General features: G+C 35.8%; 1 long non-coding RNA gene across 1 annotated transcript; it reads right to left on the bottom strand.

Annotated features, from left to right (window-relative positions):
- Positions 1–999: 999 nt before the first annotated feature.
- On the bottom strand, positions 1,000–1,933 carry LOC135087136 (uncharacterized). Its single transcript, XR_010260688.1, has 3 exons — positions 1,480–1,933; positions 1,155–1,293; positions 1,000–1,069 (listed from the first exon to the last, which is right to left on the bottom strand). It is a non-coding gene; the product is annotated as an uncharacterized LOC135087136 (long non-coding RNA).
- Between the last annotated feature and the right edge of the window lie 17,663 nt (positions 1,934–19,596).

Raw genomic sequence — 19,596 nt, 5'->3', positions numbered from 1 at the left:
AAAGAAGTTTATTACGATGGAACATGTTATCAGCATGTGGGCAGACCTCCCACTAGGTGGACCGACGATCTGGTGAAGGTCGCGGGAAGAACCTGGATGCGGGCACATTGTGGAGATCCTTGGGGGAGGGAGAGGATGCTGCGTTTCCCAGAGATATGCGAGGGAATTGTGTCGTGCGAAGATGTCTAGCTGTGCTGTGAAAATGTGTGCGGGTTTCCACCAAAGCTATGCGAGGAAAATGTATCGTACGAGGATGTGTAGCAGAGATTTGAAAATGCTCATTAGTGTTGTACAGCCTGAGCCTTTTCTACCAGAGATGTGCTGACCGAGGCGAGGTAAATGAAGCGATTCTATTGGTTCTTTACAACCACATCCTTCGCTACGCATCCTCGCACATCTCTGGTGGAAACGCAGCCTTACGAGATCATGATAGAAAGCTAATCCGACAATGAATATGTATTTTCATAAGTTGAAATTTACTTTTGTTTTTAATCAGTCTGTGTATTATGTACCTATTAGGTTTTGTGAAATAAATAGTCAATAAAAATTAATCATTTTATTTTCAACTAGCTTTTGCCCGCGGCTTCGTCCGCGTGAAATTTAGTTTGTCACAGATCGTCATAATTATAGCCTATATGTTAATCTGGGTACTGTAAAGTTTCATCAAAATCCGTTCAGTACTTTTTGCGTGAAAGAGTAACAAACATCCAGACATCCAAACTTTCGCATTTTTAATATTAAGTAGGATATTAGTAGGATATGTATTTACTTAATTATTATTACTGACGAGATTGCTACCATGTATGTTTAGTGACCATGAAAGATTAAAACAATATAATGTATTTAATTAATTATAATATCTTAAGTTTTACAATAATAAGGTAGGTATATCCATCCAGTTACCCTAGGTCTTTATTATGGATTTAATTTACAAGTAGTTATTTACAAGCACTCTGCTCTAAATCCTTTGGCTTCAGGGAAGAACTTGGACCGCCACAAGTCCAGTGTTCCCTTGGCAGCTCTGTGTATGCGAGTTGCCTTCTTCTTGCTGTTTAAAGTCACTCCACACCTTAAAAAATAAACATTACAAATAATAATGACGAAATAAGATAAAAGCAATCAAAATTAATAAAGTAGTAGGTATTTATACACACTTTTCTCAATTTCTCAGTAGTTTTCGTGTCGCCGGTAGCATCAGCATTTCACGTTCGCGTGTCCGTTAGTTCCACCCACCGTTGACTATTGTTGGCTCTTTCTTGGGGCCCTTCAGTGGGCATACTCAGATCGCCATATCTATAGAAAAACAACTTTATTGTATCTAGAAAATATAAATCTAGCACTCATATTACTGAATTTTAGCTAGGCACGTGGAAGTTATGCTGGAAAGGTTGTATTTCTCCAAAAAAAACCAGCTCAAAATTATTCGTTTAATTTCGAAATTCCTCCACTACATAGTATGTTTATTTTTACTTAACTTACCTTTCCATAAATTCTACAATCGGTTTAAACGGATAGGCGCAGGTTCTCATTTTCCTATCGTGGTTAAAATCCAATTTTTTGTGGAAAATTATTCATCAATAATCCTTCAACAAAACATGTTTTGTTATCTGTTGTCATGACAACAGCTGCGTCAAAGTCACAATGACAAGAAATAAACAATACAAATTTAAAATCATCATGTTAATTCAGCTTTAAGCACTGTTCTAGGACACTTAAATTTTGCAGTGTTATTTTTGACATTTTTGTTATTTCCTACTCTATCTTTTCTATATAGTTAGAAAGGAGCGGCATTCGTTCTTTCATTCATCCATTCATAGAGTGTGAAGTTGGATACGTTAACATGTTCACCAACATGACATCACAAAACCATCGAATTATCGCTGGCGAGTAAAGTATACGGTAATTGAACTCATGGTATGATTTTAATGCAAACTTCATCGATCTACGTTTAAACTCTATCGACTGTAGTATACGAATACAAGTTTTCGATGGCAACTCATGGTAGAGGCACTGCGTAACAGAAAAAAATTGTGTGAAATAATGAATTGGGGGCTTCCAGTGACGTGGTCCACTTTTACCATGCATTTAGCTTGGACCATAGGCCAAGACCACTGGATTGAATTTTTAAATATTTTTTCTTCCAGCAACAGCCCACCTTCACTGTTTTTATTGATAAATTGAACACGAAATCGCCAATTTAAACCAAGCTAAAAGTGGGACAAGTCGCTGGAAGATCCAGATCCTCACTCGTGCCGAAATCCTCATCAACGGAAAAAGGCACTAACGCCCGTATTCACAAACATTACTATGAGGTCTCACAGTGTACGTGGACGCACAGGGTGGAGGCACATAAACCAATCACAGAGCTCTATTCAATGCTGTGTTTGATTTGCTGCTTCACTTAAGCAAACATCGTTATTAAAAGGGGGGTTACAGTTTTTACTCCTAAAATGATTTTCTAAATCGGCTCACTACCTAGTTCCACAGGCTACGCCTTGCAAAAAACGTACAAACTTTACCTCTTTATACTTGAATATTAATATTAATGTATGTATGCAAAAAAAACGCCAGCTGTTCATTTTCCTCGACGTGTCTGCATTTAAATTACCCATTGTTGTAGTAATTTTGTATCTGCTGACAGCCGAGTGAGCAAAATGTGTGAGAAATTATGAGAAATTAAAGGGAATATGTACGAGTATTATTTTACAGGGCACATCAACCTCTCGTCCTTTCATGACTTTGATTTTATTTGAAAGGAAAGTTTCAATACTTCAACTAGAAGTCATTTAGTAGAGCATTAAAATTTTGGATTTGTTAGACTCGTATCAGAAACTACACTTAATTATGGATCTATTGTCGAGTTTGGACTTAGTTTGGTACTCAATTTAGAATACGATGAGTTTCAATTTAGTTTAAGCGTCAATTAGAATACGAATCATGACCTCTAAAACTTTGTTTGTTAAGGACATAAGTTAACGATTGGAAGTTTCGTTGGAACTACCTCTAAGTAAGTGTTCGTAACTTAATTTTCATGTAGTAGCTGTTGCCAACGGCTTCGCCTGCGTGAAATTATATTTTTTCAGAAATTATTATAAATTATATATAATTCTTAGGGTGGATTCGACCAAACAAGAGTCAATATTAATCTCAGAATAAATCGTCAGTGATGACATATTTCCCATACTGAAACTGTCAATGTGCCAGTTATACCAGGAGTTATTCTCTACTCAGTTTGTACGAACCGGGCCTTAACATTATTTTTAAAACCCAAAACTATGCTTACTTATGCGTAATTCGCGGGTTACGCATTTTATTAAAAAACTTACCACGCTTAAAAGGTTAAAGGCTTAACAAACAAGATTTAGCTAACAGCGCCACGAACGTGATCCCGCAAATTGAACGCTAACCACGTCGACTAACGCTATTGAGCTGGCTCTAAAATATTGGTTATTGCTTTTAAAGGCGATCAGAGCACCTGTATTGTTTTGAGCCTTTATACAGTCCGAACTTGTTTTTTTTGCAAGACAAGGCAGGTGTTTGACCGCAATCGCACCTGATGTTAAGTGAGATGCAGTCTAGAATGGTACATATCTGCCCTGTAAGTGCCTATTCACTCTCGCCTTGAAAAGGCCTGGATTATAGTGTTCAGGAAAGAGAGCAGCAGGCAGCGAATTCCAGTCCCTAGCTGTTCGCATTATAAAAGAATCATCGAAAAGCTTTGTGCGAGCTGGTGGAATTTACTAATCCTACTAATATTATAAATGCGAAAGTTTGTGAAGATGTATGGATGTTTGTTACTTTTTCACGCAAAAACTACTAAACGGATTTTGATGAAACTTTACCGTATTATGATTTTAGGACATCAGTATAACATAGGTTCTTTGACAAACTGAATCTCACGAGGGCGAAGCCATGGGCCAAAGCTAGTATTTTAAACGCGAACTTAAATGTCTGTCTGATGCCTCACGCTCAAGCTGGATAAAATTTAGCATGAAGTTAGCGAAATATTCAGGAAGAAATTCAAGCGAAGCTGCAGGCAAAAGCTAATCTGTAATAGGTATTACTCTTGGCAGTTCATTTTAGTCAGTAAGCCTTACAAGAGTTTTCAAGTGGCCACTGATCTCTGATCAGGATTCTTGTGTCTTATCTTGATTAATCTCTTCGGAGAGGTATGTACTTCAGTAAGCAAGAAAATATAATACCCTTGAGGTGGCTGATGAAACCCTTATAACTAAAAGATTATAAAACCCTTATAACTAGAATGGTCAATAGCTAGTCCTATAATACCTAAGTATTACGCCCGTATTCACAAACTACTTATGCTTGCTAAATTGAACGCACAGCATTACCTAAACAGAGCTCTGTGATTAGTTCGCGTGTCACCCTGTGCGACCACGCGCACTGTGAGACCTCATAAATGTTTGTGAACACGGGCGTTAGTCTTTTGAGATAAAAGCCGTAGATAATGTTTGGTTAGGACAAGGTAGAAGGTAGGATAATTTATTATATTAAATTAGTATTCAGGTCTTTTTTAGTTTTCTTTTATGCCTAGGCTTTTCACTGATTTAAATTACAACTTTAAACCAAAAAGGCTAGGTAAGTAAACATAACAGTGTAGATTTGAAGCTGCCTACCTCAAGCTACCTTACCCGCCAGTTTATTATTTTCTCTTATTGAAAAACAAGCTGTTTGTGACATTTTGGACTGTCAAATTGATCTGATTGTCCCGGTAATATCAGCGATAGGTTAAAGTAAAAATGTCATGTCGAATTTCAATTCAATTCAATCAAAAACTGAATATTGAGCAAACCTTTTAACCGTGTAGCTGATTAAAAAAAGGCACAGATACGTTTCCCAAATTCATCTGGCACTAAAAGGTCTATAGAACGTTACCATTATATTGTTGCATCGATCCCCATTACTTCTATTCTAAAGAAATCCCTTTCAGCACTTCAAAAAGCACCGTCTCACAAGTTTCATTCACTGCAAAAGGTCGATTCCACTATTTCACCGGGAAAATATTGTAATGGAGTATCCTGGGAAGCAGTCGGGTGCGAATTTTACGGGAATATTCCTAGTCGTTACCTTACAGTTTATTAACCGTGGAATTTTTGTAGGTATGTAAGATGTAAAGTAGAACATAACAATATTTCTTGATATTGATATTCAGGGTGTTCTAATAAAGTAATGTATAAAATCTTCTTGTAAAATTTTGTTTAAGCCAATGTACCTAGGTATTTTTAGTAATCGAGAAGAGCTATAAATTGTTCAAACTATGGACTACTCTACTTAGGGCTGATTTTACCACTGTCGGATAACTTTTAACTGGAGAATAAGTTTGGCACATTGACAGTTTCAGTATGGGAAATTTATGTCAAAATGTCGATTAGCTGACGATTTATTCTGAGATTAATATTTACTCATGTTTGGTCGAATCCACCCTAAGTTACTTTTTAATATGATAACAGGTGAATTGCCTAAGTAGGTGTTTTTCTTATGTTCTCTCAGCAAATAAAAAATTTCATCCTTTCGAGATTCAAACCTGCAACCTCAACTAGCTCTAGTCCTAAACAGTCTCACTAGTCTTCTATTACTTCTAAGGGTTTGTCCCCATGGCAATCCAGTTTTGCGGGATTCATTGATGCAGGATCCCGCAAAACTGGACCGTTGTTTAAACACATTGTGTGTTTGCAATTCAAATTACAAATTGGAACGGAATGGTTTTTTGCGGGACACTGCAAACAGGATGTTCATCTGAACGTTAATTTTAAACAAGTATGTAATTTATAATAATAGTTAAGGCTTTATCTATCTTACTGCGACATATACTTCCTTCCATCCTTCTTAAAACTGTTCCTGCAAAACATTATTATACACTGCTGCACTGTAAAATCCTGGTTTTCCTTAATAAATAAATAAAACGGAATGTCTCCATGGGAACAAGCTCTAAGATGGTTCTCAGAATGTGAGTCGAATGTGCAGACGAGCTTAAGAATACGGGCGTCACAGTCGTATAAAAGAGTTATCGGTGGCTCACCGTCACCGCTCGATAAAATAAAGCGGACCTTTTGTGACCTAGAATTACTTTGATAAACTAATGGACGATTAGGAGTTACGGGCTCTGTTGGGCCCGTGCGTCGTGGAAGGGTTTATGACCGCCCTTTTAGGGCTCCATAAAACAATGGTTAATAAGAGTGGGTTTCCGTGTTGCTACTTTTCTTTTAGATGAACTTTTCTGTCATAAATGTCAGGGTATTGGTAGTTACGATTGTTTTGGTGTCTGTATTAAGACAGTGATACGGGGATAAGTGAAAAGTTTGTTTCTGTACAAAATGAGTCTTGTTTTGGTTGGATAAAAATTAATAAAAACTTTACCTTTCGGTTCATCAAATGGAAAAGGCCCAATGATTGAATTAATAATATTTTATACAGTGTTGTTGGTATTATTAACTTTATTTGATAACTTATTTAGGATTCAGTCAATATTTTCATCACCACTTACATCACATTAATATTTAATGTAGTTTTATTTAATTGCTTGAAACTTTTATCGATGCATCGTCTTTCGCAAAATAAGCAAAATAGTACCACAATAGCAAGGGAAAACAAAAAATTGGTCCCTTAAAATCCGCAAGATAATGGGCATGCTTTCCAGGCAAACGATGTTCATCATCATCATCATCATCATCATCATCATTTCAGCCATAGGACGTCCAGGTCCACTGCTGAACATAGGCCTCCCCCAATGACTTCTACATCGCACGGTTGGTAGCGGCCTGCGTCCAGCGCCTTCCTGCTACCTTTATCAGGGCGTCGGTCCACCTTGTGGGTGAACGTCCCACGCTGCGTTTTTCGATGTTCTAATAAATAATGCTAGGTAAACACCTAATCGTCTTAAGTTCATCTTAAGAACTTTCTTACCGTTGACGTGAAATCAGTTCATTAAAGCGAGGAAAGTAATAACCAAAGTACCAACTTAAGGCATAGTTTACAACTTTGTTACTCGTACACTACTTTTATTTAGTTTTCTAAGACGGAGAAATTTTCTACTTACTTTACTTCTTTCCTGGCATAGCTCGAAAGTTTCTAGCAATAATATAGTAAAGTTATTACTTTAACGTTATATTTTATGTGAAAATTTAAATATCCTGTACATTTTACAGTGAACTAATTTTACCTTGAGACTTCTTATGAGGCATACATAGTAAGCGACCCCGTCTGACATCCGTATACCATCACTGGCAACACACACTGGTCAAAGACTTTTGTCTTGAGACACTACGGTACATACGTCGGTCGTGAAATATCGCGAAGTACTAATTACAACGGCTAATTCAAACAAGAATTATAGAAAATAAAAAGACTTATAGGAATAATGCTAATTATACTTTTCCTTTCCCAATTCACATAGCCTAAGATTAAGAGAAAATCCTCGTCTAGGCTAAAAATATTCTCGATTCGAGAAGTTTGTATCGTCTATTTTTAATTTATTTGCTTCATTGGAGTGCGTGAGTGGGTGGGTAGGTAATAATAATAATAATAAATTTTATTTCCAGAAAAATGCACTTTAGTTACATAGGCAAACAAAGCAGTTATACTAATAGGAATTCAGGTGACTTACTAGTAGTCCCCAAACTAGGTAGTCCTGTCTTTTGGGGACTTGAGTTTGGTACAAAAGTGTTTGACATATAACAAAAATTCAAGACCGCTATAGAATACCAGGTATTGCAAGTGATTTCAAAAATTTACTTGTTCAAATTACACAGAAAAATAAACATAATATATAACATAATATAGTATAGTTTAGTTTAGGGGCTGATCAAATAAGTTGCGCGTGTGTGTGTGTGTGTGTGTGTGTGTGTGTGTGTGTGTGTGTGTGTGTGTGTGTGTGTGTGTGTGTGTGTGTGTGTGTGTGTGTGTGTGTGTGTGTGTGTGTGTGTGTGTGTGTGTGTGTGTGTGTGTGTGTGTGTGTGTGTGTGTGTGTGTAAGTGTGCGTGCGCGCGCTCGTTTGTGTGTGTATGAGTTAGTATACTGACGATAACAATGATTCAGCATCGATGTAGCTAATTGAGAGTAGCCATTTTGTAACTATTCCCTCTTCTCTCAGGTCTCTTTGTAAGTGTAATTTCATAACTTGACACCCAAAAATATTATGTCTCCTTTAAAACTCTACAAGGATCTGTTTTTCATTGTTTGGTAGTATTTATTGTTGATTGTTCTTCTATTTTTCATCGGCCTTCCAATTCTGTGTCTATGTGCCCTGCCCATTGCCAATTCAGCTTACTAAACCGTCGGGCTATGTCAGCATAGAGACTTTAGTTTGTTTACGTATCTCCTCATTTCTGATACGATCTCTTACTTTCATTTAACATTGTGACTGAAATATTCCTAACAAACACCACGAAGAACAAACAGTAGCTTAAAATTACAGTGCCAAAAACATTGTTCTAAAGTAAAAAGTATATGCAAGTACCTACTGCTTATTCGTTTTAAAGCACCTTACTACACGACATTACACTCAAAACAACGTCCTAAATTATTATTATGGTAGAAGTAAACGTACAATTTTCATCATATATACATTTTTGTAGCAAAATATCTCTTATTCCAACCACATATATAAGATGCTAGTGTTAAACTTGATGTGCCGCGTACATTTCTGAACGCAAACACTCGGCACGCCCACATACATTAACTTTATCATCCAGCGCTAGAGTGCGCTAGTGATGCACCTTGCAAGTATTCGAGTATCTTCGAGTCTTATGCCTTGATCACACGTACCGAGCAAACGGGCGAGACAGTGCTCTCGGCCGAGTACTCGGTGTGTATGAACATTACGCCGAGTGCTCGGCCGACCGCTCGAGTATGTGACTCGCTCACCCAACTGTCTCGACCGAGTAAACATTTTACTGTCTCGCCCGTTTACTCAGTACGTGTGATCAAGGCTTTAGGCTGATTGCACCACCTTATTTAACCGTAACAATAACCAGTGCTTTTTGTATCCAGTTTGACAGATTTTTGACGTTTTGTCAAAGTTAAAGTAAGATGGTGCAACTCAACCTTAGTAATTAGTCGCAATAACACATATTATGTATTTATCAACATTATTATGATCATATTTCCTCAAGTAACTAAATGTTTTATAATACGTGTACTACCTACTTACAATACCACTTCTTCAGTAATGTATTTTTTGTGAAAGAGCATGCATTAATTTATTAAGTCTCTTTGCAAGTCTTTTTACTCGACTGCGCCAGAAGGAGGGTTATGTTTTTGAACTTTGTTTGTTTCTTACGCTTTAGGTTTAATGTTAGAGCTTAATCTGATCTGAATTTTCTTATTGTAATACCAAACAACAATACCTACCATCGCTCTTTCTGTTGAAATGAAGTTAATAAAATAATCGGTATCTAATTTTAGGCGGTTTTTAAATCTATCATCATCGGTATCTATTTCTCACCTTATAAAACAAATTAACTAAGGAATTTTAATAAGCAGATAAAATATTATCTGCAGATACAAAATATTTTACCTAAACATGGATATTAGTTATTTACGACGTTACTTGTAATTTTGGGTATTCACTGATTTATTTTTACGTAAGAAATAAATGAATTCCTGAGTGTGCTTCGACTTTCACAGCTGCGTCTTTGAACTCACTGGTTGTTTGAACTCCACTTAAAACTCCAATTATTGTGACGAAGCTCGTCTCGTCAAAGAACTCGCACTGGATTTAATCTCCCGAGTTTCTTCAGAGGTCTTTTACTGGGCCTGATACAGTCGACAGCATAATAATATCTACATAATACTAATATTATAAAGCTGAAAAGTTTGTCTGGTTATCTCAGGAACCACTGCTTCTGGAACTGGAACGCGCTAATCTCAGGAACTACTCAGGTACTGGTCCGATTTGAAAAAATATTTTTTGTGTTGGAAAGCCCATTCATAGAGGAGTGTTATATGGTTACATTACCCTACAGCCAATTGAGGTGGAGTAGTAAAGGAAAATGTTGCAAAAAGGGAAATGTTTTTCAAACTATTTTCACGTGTACTAAGCCGCGGGCATAATTCGATGTCGATTTCTCAGTAATTTATGATTACGTTGATGTTCCGTTGACTGTACTACCGAGGAAGTCTTCAAAATAAAACTCAATCGCAACGCTTGGACAACACTATTGTGCCTTACATTTATCGCACGGGTTACATAATATTGCATTCCTTTGTCAATGATCGCATATTCTCTATACTAAGGCTGAGTTGCACCATCAAACTTTGACCGTGACCATAGCTGGGCACCGTTAATCAAATAGTTAGCTTCGTTAATCGTTAAACCGTTACTAAAAAACTTAACTTCGTTAAACGTTAAAACGTTACATTTCGGATGATTTAACGCAAGTTAACGTTAATCGTTAATCCGTTAACACGTGATAATAAAACGAAAAAAAATATTGTGTGCAAAGTTCTAATAATTTCGAAAGCTTGTATTGCGCATGGAATTTATTCCTCTTTTATGTTTGCGCTATAAGCTTTCGAAATTATTTGAACCTTGCATAAGTACAATTATTTTTTTCGTTTTAGTACAACTGCATTTCAGAATTAAAGTGCTCAAAATGACAAATCCAACGAACCCAAATTCGATTCGTTCCCGCCGTTTCATTTAGGAGTTTCTATGGCCACCTCCTGACTCCATCATCAGACCAGCTCAATGGTACCATAACATTGCATTGTTATCGTATTACATACCTAAGTATACCCAGCTCAATCGGTTGAGGAAAACTGGTCATAAATTCAGTTGTAAATAAATAAAAAAATGCATTTTTTATATCGTTGCGTTGGTAATCTGGTTACAAAAACTGTTGTTTTGGGTTCTGGAAGTTCTGGTCTTTTTGGTAAATAGTAGGTAGGTACTGGATTAACGATTAACGGACTTAGGATAATTTAACGGAAGTTAACGAGTCCGTTAACATTTTTAAAGTTAACTTAAAAGTTAATCCGTTAACAGAAATGTTAACTTCGTTAATTAACGATTAACGGATTAACGAGTTAATGCCCAGCTATGACCGTGACTATAGCAAAAACCGGCGATTTTCGTATGGAGTTTGACAGGTTTTTGACGTTGGTTACTGTCAAATTAAGATGGTGCAACCCAGCCTTAATAATATTTTTACCTCATAAATAATTATATAAAAAAAAACTTTTTTTAAAAACAAGCTTTAATTCTGAAATTCTAGTACTAAATTAAAAAAACAATTGTATGCAAGGTTCAAATAATTTCGAAAGCTTGTATCGCGCATGGAATTTACTTACTACTGTTTTTTTTTATGTTAGCGCTACAAGCTTTCGAAATTATTTGAACCTTGCATACAATTATTTTTTTCATTTAGTACTAGAATTTCAGAATTAAAGCTTGTTTTTTAAAAAAGTTTTTTTTTAATATAATTTTATTTTCATCATCATCATCAACAGCCCTTTACAGTCCACTGCTGGACTATGCGCCTCCTCCACTATATTTTATTTTACCTACACTTTTTAGTTTGTATCTTAATCTCATGACCCTGGTCATCATTTAGCACCAAAGTGCTCGGGAAGACGAATCCAATGAACCCAAACTCGATAATTTCCTATGGCCACCTCCTGACTCCATCATCAGACCAGCTCAATGGTACCATAACATTGCATTGTCATCGTACTTACATAAGTATACCAAATTTCAGCTCAATCGGTTGAGAAGAAGTGGTCTTAAATTCAGTTGCAAGATTTGTCCCACACATACTAACAAGTGAAGTCAATATAAAGCTTGTAATAAAAATACCTACATTTAAACCTTCCAAACGGGCTCAAACTTGAATAAAAAGGTAAATTTAGCATTCTATTTCCTTGACAAATGATCTTCAATTCAAATGGATCCAATAAAACTTATAGCAATTCTGGTACTACGAGAAACGAATCATTGTCATAGATTTTCATGGATTTATGTCTGAAATAAACGATTTGATTCGGTGATTTGTGTGAAAGTGATTTTAACCATACAAGGTCACATGGATGGTCACTAAAATTATAATCATTAGAAATTTAGATACCTTTTTATTCATAAAGTCAACTAGAGTACACTAATTTGCAATAGCTTAAGTAATATAACAGTTATTTGATTATTATTATACATCATGTTCTCGTATTTGCCCTCACCAAAAACATACGTCCTAATTCCTGTGTAACATAACTAAAGACATACGTTACAAACCTCAAACCATTATCATCCCTCCGTTATAATATCGCGTTCCTCAGTCGGATTGTGAGTCCCATTCAAGTCTGTAGTTAGGTCGTAAGCAGGTTCTAAGAGCGGCCGCAAACAATGCGGCTCTGAGCGAGCACAAGTATGTGTGGCTAAGTTAGGGGAAAAAGCGGGTTTCGGTTACCTATAAGACCAAACTTGACTTTTTCTTCAGACAGATTTCGATGGAGTTTCTTGCGCTGCTTTTTCTCAGCATTGGCCCATTTACTGTAATGCTGTCAGTTGTATGCGCCATTGATATACATATTATGTTTTGGGCAATTTAAGAGATAGAGTGTTTCTACACAATCAGTGACTTTTCTATGGTTCACTTTAATGGATGTGGATGGATATGTGGCCCAATACCTGAACAAATTAAATACCTGGCGAAGATAGAGGGAAAGATGCATGCAATAGATACACAGGAAAGAGAAATATTGGTTCGAAACTAAACTTGGACTTATCTGAAACAGGATTTATTTTAAGGAAATAAAATTCTTCAAGTCCTTAATATTGATTTTGCCTTTATGTCTTTAACTAGTTTTTTTCCGCGGCTTCGCCCGCCAAATTTTGTCTGTCTCAGAAAAACTGTACCACGCACGTCCCTTGTTTCAAAAGCCGGGATAAAAACTGTCCTACGTTGTCCTTTCCCGGAAATCAGATCTCTATGCCACATCATAATCAATTCAGTGGTTTAGGCGTGAAAGCGTGACAGAAAGACAGAGTTATATTAGTTGGACTAATAATAGGGAAGTAAGGATTTCAATTGTATTCTCATGACTTGGCCAGGTCCCGTGTCCAGGATCTGCTCTAGTCACAGACTTGTTTAATTTAGTCCGTCTGTAGCCCCTTAAGTGCAAAGTCCCGCTCCCCGCTGAATGGCGCGCTACGTTTTTCAAATGTTTACACTAGCACAAGTTTCTCGGGTTTGGACTCAAGATTTTGCCTGCAGTCGGTACAAATTAAGCGGCGGAGTATTTTATTTCATGTTTTGTGTTTGCCGTCGGAGTTTTGTAACAAGCCACAACTAGCTTACGAGTACAAGTTTAAGTTTTAGCTTGGGAAATCTTAAGTAGGACGAGGTATAAAGTTTTTTAAACTTGTTCTCTAATAACAGAAAAGGAGGTAGTTCGCGTGACTGTTTTTGCAGCATTTCATGAAGGAATGATAATTATACTCTTTTCAGATATTTTAACCGTAATTTATTATGATAATAGTACAAGAAAAAGTAGTTATTACTTTTATATTTTTTTTATCCATAATTCCAGTAGGGGAGCGAGGGGCTTGTTGTAACAGTTTTCATTAAAACTAATATATCTTGAGATCTATTGATTAAATGTCTACTAAATAAAGATGGATGGAAGCTGTAACTCTTCCTGTACCAAATCAAGCAAAAATAATACCATAAATATTGGTCATTATTTTACAATCAATTATTTTCTAGAAGAAGTGCGGTGTTACAACTTACCTCGTGCTTGGGGCAAGTTGTAACATCTATCAGGGCAAGTAGTAACGCCAAAAAAAACGACAATAATACCTTTAATCATTTATTCTTTGCTTGTTTTTTAATAAAATTCGCATCTTTTAAAAGTAAGTTATATAATTCTTATCAAAAATCAACGTAAATACACTTTTTTAGTAAGCAACACCTAAAAATCAACCCCCTTACTAATAAAACTTACACGCTCGTTGATCAGTGTTTTAAAGTGACGTTTAGTATGGAAATGTCATTTTAAAACAGTGATCAACAACTGTGTAACTTCTTATTAGTAAGGGGGTTGGTAATAAGCAGTCTTATTTAGTTAAACACTACTTATAATTATATTGGCACTTTTAAATCACAGTGATTAAATTATTTATATCTAAGGTATGCTTCGTAATTATTAATTTTAACATGTTACAACAAGCCCCCGCATTTTGTTACAACTAACCCCATGGTATGATTTTTAACATTTATCAAGATAACTATTTAAACAATTTAGCAATCATAAAAACTGTTACTCATTATCAAAGATAGATAAATTTGAATGGAAATAAGATATAGAACATTTGAAATTAGTCAGTAATAATAACGCAAACCGAAATTTAACGACAGTACAATTTTATATTACCTGGCAAAAATTAAGCACGTGCACATTTCCGCTCACTGCGCCGGCCGGTGGGACACTAGCTATGGCAACATGATACGGTGTGGTTTATAGGTTAAATCGAGTCAAAGACATACGTCAATTGCGTTTAAGATCCTAGTGAAAAGAGCCTGTTACTACTTACCCCTGTTACAACAAGCCCCTCGCTCCCTACTGTTATGAAACACTTCTTTGGTCCTAATAATTATACAGTCCTCAGCACATAAGCTTATACTTCTCGAAAACCACATCTATTACAAATACAATAAGATGCCTCACTAGAGTTTTATGTGCCTTCTGTACTCTCAAGGACTGTTTTATTATTATGCCCTTTATAAGAGCGTCTATCTTTTACACAACACTCTTTAAACGCCTCGAAGAAACACGACAATCCGGAGCCTCCACGTCAATTTGTCGATGCTCTACTAGTAACACACTGAGAGCTCTATTTTTAACTCATAAGCACTTATTTTCGGTTAATTATCATTACAAAGTTCATGAATTTTTCATCTTTTGTGTGCAGAATACACCTTTTTACTGGTACCTTCAAAAGTCTTAAGGTTGTAAGAATTTTGACTATGCTACGACTGTCAAAGGGTTAATGTGGAGTCCCTAAGAAGTCATTTAGCTGAAACGAAATACATAAGGTGCTAATTAGATACTTGTCAATCAGTAGTAAGAATCTTCTTATGTTTCAACCACACCCAACGCGTATAAATTACCATCGCCGGCGCGATCATACGCCAATGACGCGTGGACTGTCATTTGATGGGTCGCGCGACCTGTCATTGGACTATGATCGCGCCGACGATGGCGATCTGCACACGTTGGTGTGGTTGAAGCTTTAGTCTCTCTCAGTATGCCATCAACTGAAGGCCCATTCTGGCCGCAAGCCAGCTTCCCAACCTCATATTAGCGGTGCTTATTAACGGCGTTCACACGTTTCGTAATTGTGCCACTTTTATATTTATAAGCTCTAAAAGCTTTCAGCTGCGGTATGACCTGAAAGCACAGATTTTATAGTTGCGTGCTGATGCAAGTTTTTAATGTGTTATTATAATATTTTGAATAAGAAAGACGGAATTTTCTTATTCAAAATATTTTCATAACTTGCACTCGTTTAGACAACGCTGCTGGCGTAAAGCTAACTTTTGGAAGTTTGCTAATGTATCAATAACTTTTCTTTTAATGTACATCCTGTTGTATACTCGATACTTTATGATATCTTTGATGCTTTATGTTATCTTTGGTATTAGACCATAACTTTATATTGTCTGTGGATTCATCACTCTCTTCCTCTTGGGCAATGTCGGCCTGTATTACGTGTGCTTTAGAAATAAACTGCAAGTACCAAGAATACTCTTTTTATTCATATATAACATGGTGTCAGGTGTTAAACAATACACCAGGAAGCAACCCTCAAGTGGGAAATAAGAATTACTTCAGTGTTACAAAGATACGGCGTTTTACAAAAACTGACCTCGCGGCGTGCCCTACAACCAAACATGGAGGCCCTACAACCGCCAAGAAACTTGCTTATTTCGGGACGAAATAACAACTGGAAACAGTTCAGACAAATGTTTCTGTTGTATCTCGAGGCGATTGGACTTTCAACGGCGACAGAGTCAAGGAAAATAGCAATATTTCTTAATTGCGCTGGAACGGAAGGCGTGGAGATCTACAATGCCGCCAAGAGCAAAGATGGAGACCAACCTAAAGTGGAAGAAACATTGGACGACGTATTGGAGCTGTTTGACAATTACTCAGAGCCGAGAAAAGGACTGACTATCCACACATATGAGCTTCTCAGAATGAAGCAAGAGGAACAGGAGAGCATTGACCATTTCATCACAAGGACAATAAACCAGGCCAAGAAATGTGAACTGGGAGAACTGTTTGAAAGAATGACTATCATGGTGATAATTATTGGATGTAAGGATACAAGCATAAAAGAAAGATTACTTCGGTTGGAGCAGTTTGATCTGAAAAAAGCAACAGAATTATGTAGAACTGTGGAGTTGGGTAAAGATCAAGTTAACATCATTGAAGGACAAAATAGAGAAAGGCTAGACATGATAAGGAGAATGAAGCAAAAGGAATGTAACTACTGTGGAAAAATACATTTGCCTAAAGCTTGTCCGGCCTACGGAAGAAAATGCAAAATATGCAACAAGTACAACCACTTCGCGTCTATGTGCAGAAACAAGAACAAAAGCTACAAACAAGGGACCGGAAACAAGAAGGAAAAGAAGATACATGAAGTCGCTCAAGATCGGGATTGCTCAAGTGCTAGTGAGGACTATAACTTAGGTAGTATAGTTACTATAGACAGTGTTAAGTCACAAAGTTGGTTGGAAATATTGAAAATTAATAATTTTGAGGTAAAGTTCAAATTAGATACTGGTGCTGACTGTAACACATTACCGTTACAACTTTATAAGAAAATTAAAGGTAATAGTGTATTGAAAGATTCACAAACAGTGTTACTTGTGTACAATAAGCAAAGGTTACAAACGGTAGGTACTGTGGAGTTAGATTGTGAGTTAAATTGTAAAAGAGAGAAACTTAATTTCACTGTGATTGACTTACCTGTTCAACCAGTTATTGGATTACCAGATTGTATGAGGCTAAATTTAGTGAAAAGGTTAGAGGATTTAAAACAAGTAAATACTATAGATTGTGATAGAACCGCATTTATTAAAGAAAATGAAGATGTTTTTAAAGGGTTAGGAAGTATAGGAAAATATCAAATTAAAGTGAGAGAGGATGCATGCCCTGTTGTGAAACCTATTAGAAGAGTGCCAGATGCTTTGAAAGATAGACTGAAAGAAACTTTGGATAGTTATGAAAGTAGAGGTATAATACAAAAAGTGAGTGGCCCGACTGAATGTTGTAATAATTTGGTTATAGTGGAAAAACCTAATAAGTCTTTGAGGTTATGTTTGGATCCAAAAGAATTAAATAAATATATTATGAGGGAAAATTACCAAATACCATCACCAGAGGAAATATATAATAGTTTAGCGGGGAAGGAAATTTTTACAGTCTTAGACATGAAAGATGGGTTTTTTCAAATTTTACTAGATGATGAGAGTAAACTGTGTACGTTTGGAACACCCTTTGGCAGGTATAGATTTAATAGATTACCTTTCGGCATTACATCAGCCCCAGAGGTATTACAGAAAATAAACAACACTATTTTTGGTGATATAATGGGAGTACACATATTTTACGATGACATAATAATTGGGGGAAAAAATACAGCTGAGCATGATAAAATTTTGTCTCAAGTAATAAAAAGAGCCAGAGAGCACAATGTTAAATTTAATAGCACAAAATTACAGTTTAAGAAAGATCACGTGAAATATGTAGGTTTATACATTTCTAAAGAAGGCATAAGAGTTGACCAGGAACACGTTCAGGCTATTTTAAAGTTAGAAGAACCAAAAAACATAAAACAACTACAAAAATTTCTAGGAATGTGTAATTACCTAAGTAAATTCATACCAAATTACTCAAAAAGTACTGAACCTTTAAGAAATTTGTTGAAAAAGAATAGTGAATGGATTAGGGATTCCAATCATACATTGGCATTTAAGGAAATAAAAGAAAAATTAAGTTGTACACCAACATTAGCTATTTTAAAGAAAAAAGGAACATTAACATTGCAAACAGACAGTTCTAAAGGAGGAATAGGTGCATGTTTACTTCAGGATGGGAAACCAATTTCTTTTTATTCCAGATGTTATACTGAAAGTCAAACTAGGTGGGCTCCTATAGAAAAAGAACTTTTTGCTATTTGTGCTGCAATGGAAAAGTACCATCAGTTTGTTTACGGTAGAGAAATTATAATTGAGACAGATCATAAGCCTCTAGTGGCCATAATAAATAAAGATTTAAATAAAATTTCAGCAAGATTGCAAAGAATGGTACTCAAATTGTTAAAGTATAAATTCACTATTAAATACATACCTGGAGAAAAAATGTTTATAGCTGACTATTTGTCTAGAAATTTTATTCAAAATAATAGTAAAGAAGAGCCTACTTTAACTGAATTAGTTCATACTATAGAGCAGGACTTAATACACGGATTTGACAATGATTTACCTATTTCGGACATGAAATTGCAACAATTGCAAAACAATACTGGACTTGACAATAATTTTAAACAGATTTTGACTTGGTGTGAGATAGGATGGCCAAATAGTGATAGGAATATTCAGGACAAGGAGTTAAAAACTATATTTAAATTGAAAGAGGACGTTACTGTGAAAGACAACATTTTATATTACAAAGATAGATTGATGATACCTAGAGTGATGAGAAATGAAATGTTGAGTCGCATACATCAAGGTCATGCAGGAGTTGTTAAATGTAAATTGAGAGGCAGGAAAGTAATGTACTGGCCTGGAATGTCATGTGACATCGAGACATTTGTGTTAAATTGTACTACTTGTGAAAAATATAGAAACTCGAATACTAAAGAACCACTCATGTCACATGAAATTCCAGAACTTCCGTTTATGAAAGTAGCTATGGATATTTGTCATTTTGGAACTAAAGATTATCTTGTTTTAATAGATTACTACTCTAAATGGATAGAAGTTAAATTGTTAAAAAGTAAAACTGCAGAAGAAGTTATTCAAAAGTGTAAACAAATTTTTGGAATGCATGGTATACCTAAGTATGTTATGAGTGATAATATGCCTTTTAATAGTTACAAATTTAGAGAGTTTGCAAATGAATGGGAGATAAAGTTAATAAATTCAAGTCCTAGATATCCTCAGTCGAATGGAATGGCAGAGAAGGCTGTAGGTATAGTGAAAGGTATTATGAGAAAATGTAATGACACAAACACTGATTTTCATTTGGGTTTGTTACACTACAGGACTACACCTGTAGCAGGGTTGGAGTATAGCCCTTCTGAATTACTAATGAACCGTCTTTTGAGAACTAACTTACCTTGTTCTAAAAATATTTTGAAACCTAACATACCTAAACATGTTCAAGATAAGATGTCTATTGTTAAAAATAAGTCTAAAATTAACTATGATAAAACTGCTAAATGTAAACATGATTTTGCTATGGGAGAAAATGTAACGATTCAAAATGTACCAGAGAGAGAGTGGAAATCAGGGAAAATAATGAGTAAAGTGGGACCTAGGTCATATAAAGTATTAAATACAGAGGGTAATTGTG

The sequence above is a fragment of the Ostrinia nubilalis genome, chromosome 2 (genome assembly GCF_963855985.1).
Source record: "Ostrinia nubilalis chromosome 2, ilOstNubi1.1, whole genome shotgun sequence".
Classification (NCBI taxonomy): Eukaryota; Metazoa; Arthropoda; class Insecta; order Lepidoptera; family Crambidae; genus Ostrinia; species Ostrinia nubilalis.
The sequence above is the reverse complement of the archived record's forward strand: the minus strand, read 5'-3'. Positions and strand labels throughout refer to the sequence as shown.